General features: G+C 34.7%; 1 pseudogene; it reads right to left on the bottom strand.

Annotated features, from left to right (window-relative positions):
- Positions 1-657: 657 nt before the first annotated feature.
- Positions 658-1,492, bottom strand: LOC110322411 (annotated as a pseudogene).
- Between the last annotated feature and the right edge of the window lie 1,421 nt (positions 1,493-2,913).

Raw genomic sequence — 2,913 nt, 5'->3', positions numbered from 1 at the left:
TTGGTCCATTGAAGAAGCCATACCTGGGATAAAAGGTGCTTCTATATTTTTACCTGCTTTACCTTAAGTTTCCTTTCCCTTTCTCAGCAATTGTTGTAGGTTAAAATATCATATATTGGATTCATCCAACTCCCTAAGTCAGAAGTTTTCTAAAAGTTTATACCCATATAAACAAAACATGTGGCTCTCCTATTTGGGCCCTGCTATAGTACTTGACATAACAAAATATAGAAAACTTTGAATGTTTAAAAAAAAATCAAAGGATATTCATTATAGATTCACAATATCTGGATGGCACAAATTGTGTAGATCCAGCTCTTAGGTAACATCACACAATTGCAAAGGCTACACTGATTAAAAGATACAAGTATTGTGGATCAAGTTTTCTGTATCAATATCAATATTTGTTTGGAACAGCTCCTTCACTAGAAAAAAAATGCAGTCTGGTTAAACTGAATAAAACCAATCACTTCTGACAAGCCATTCCATGAAAACAAGTTAATAGAAGATATTAGAAAAGTAGAAGAGTATTCACTGGTATAACACTCTTCAATCTCCATTTAGATCATAGAAGCAGGGCTTACAATATTGTTTTCATACAATATACATTATTTGTCAAATTTTAAGTTTGTCCTAATTACATGATATATACTTCTGTTAGTCTTCTCTATAAATGTCACTCTTTTTGAACTTCATTTCTTCAAAGTCAAGCTCAGATCCTGTTATCCTCTTATAGATATCTTTAATGTCATCACAGATTGTCTCAAAGTGTGTGGTAACATCATAGCCACGGGAAATAAATATCTGACTCTCTGTTCCCAAAGCTTTAAGTACAAAGAGGTCGCTAATGCTAACAAATTTCTGTTCAATTGATTCAGAGAGTTGCAAAGCTGGCCGGATTTCTTTCTCTGGTTCCTTGGTCTCCACAGTTGTACTTAAAATGGCAATATACTTGCCCTATGCTGCTACATTATGTGCAAAGGAGATCATGCATAGATAACTGACTTGCGGTTGACTTGGTTCTGTGGAATGATGATCTGGCAGGAGTTAGCATCATTGGTGTTCTTGATAGGGTGGCTAAGGATACAGATCACTCTGATTACCTGGCCCATTTTTTTTTTCAACCAGATCTTTTACATAGTTGGGATCACAGATGAGCTGCTTACAGCAAGAAATCTCTCCTTCAGATTTGATGCCAACCACTTTTCCATTTTGCACAATGATTTCTTCAATTGGTTTATCAACAAGTAGGTACCTCCATATATAGCACTTAACCTTGCAAATCCTTGGGCAATTCTCCAAGACCATAAAGTGGATAGAGGTATGGGCTTTTAGCATATCTTGCCAAAGGCTCACTGTAAAGTTTAATTCTAGTAATGGTTTCTCAATATGGATGATCTAAGTAGTCATCTGTTCTGTACAGTAAAAGAGAATGGCCAGTAAAGTCTATAACATCTTAGCCCAAATCAAACTTCTTATACATATCTCTCATGTGTAGGTTTCATCCAGGGATGCAGGGATGGTTCAACATATGAAAAACCCATCAAAGTAAATCACCTTATAAGTAATCTTAAGAAGAAAAAAATAACACATGATAATCTCATTAGATGCTGAAAAAGCTCTTGACAAAGTCCAACATCCCTTCTTCAAAAAATGCCTTGGAGAGTTCAGGGATACAAGGCACATACCTAAATAAAATAAAGGCTATATACATTCAGCCAATAGCCAATATCAAATTAAATGGAGAGAAATTTAAAGCAATTCCACTAAAATCAGGAACAAGACAAGGCTGTCCATTCTTTCTATATTTATTCAATATAGTACTTGCAGTTTTAGGTACAGGGAAATCAAGGGGATAGAAATCGGGAAGGAAGAAGTATTGCTGTTTGCAGATGATCTGATAATATACATAAGTGACCCCTAAATTTGTACCAGTGAAATTCTACAATAGATAAACACCTTCAGTGAAATGGAGAGATAAAAGATTAACTAAAAAAGTAGCCTCTTGTACAAATGACAAACTATCTGCTACAGAAATCAGGGAAATGACATCATTCAAAATAACTACAAATAATATAAAATATTTTTACATAACCAAGCAAATGAAAGATCAGCATGATAAGAAAACCCTCAAGGCTTTGAATAAGGAAATTGAAGAAGATATCAGATGTAAAAATCTCCCATGCTCATAGATTCACAGCATTACCATAGTAAAATATGGCCATGCTACCAAAGCAATCTACAGACTTTGTGCAATCACAATCAAAATTCCAATACAATTCTTTACAGATCTTGAAAATAATCCTCAACTTCATATGGAAAAACAAAAAACGGGATAGCTAAAACTACCTTCTACAAGAAATGAACTTCAGGTAGTATTGAAATCCCTGATTTCAAGTGACTAAGCTGTTCAAGCAATAGCAATGAAAACTACACGGTACTGATATAAAAACAGATAGGTTGATCAAAGAAATTAAATACAAAGACCAGAAGTAAATCCACACATCTGTGTTCACTTGATATTTGATAAAATTGCCAAAACTATACAATAGAGGATGGTGAGAGTATCTTTAACAAATGTTGCTGGTCTCACTGGAAGTCTGCACGTAGAAGGATGCAAATAGGTCCATACTGATCACCCTACACAAAATTCAAGTCCAAATGAAACAAAGACCTCAACATAGAGTCAAATACACTAAACCTGATTGAAGAGAATATGTGGAATAGCCATGAACACATTGGCATATGAGACAACATATTGAACAAAGCACCAACAGCTCATGCACTAAGATAAAAAATTAATGAATGGGACCTCACGAATCTGAAAGCTTCTGTAAGGTAAAGAACACCATTCAAAGGTCAAAATGTCAGCCTACAATATGAGAAAAGATTTTTTACCAACTCCACATCTGA

This window comes from Mus pahari, chromosome 5, assembly GCF_900095145.1.
Source record: "Mus pahari chromosome 5, PAHARI_EIJ_v1.1, whole genome shotgun sequence".
NCBI classification, from domain to species: domain Eukaryota; kingdom Metazoa; phylum Chordata; class Mammalia; order Rodentia; family Muridae; genus Mus; species Mus pahari.
Note: the sequence above shows the minus strand (reverse complement) of the source record. Positions and strands in the feature narration are given on the sequence as shown.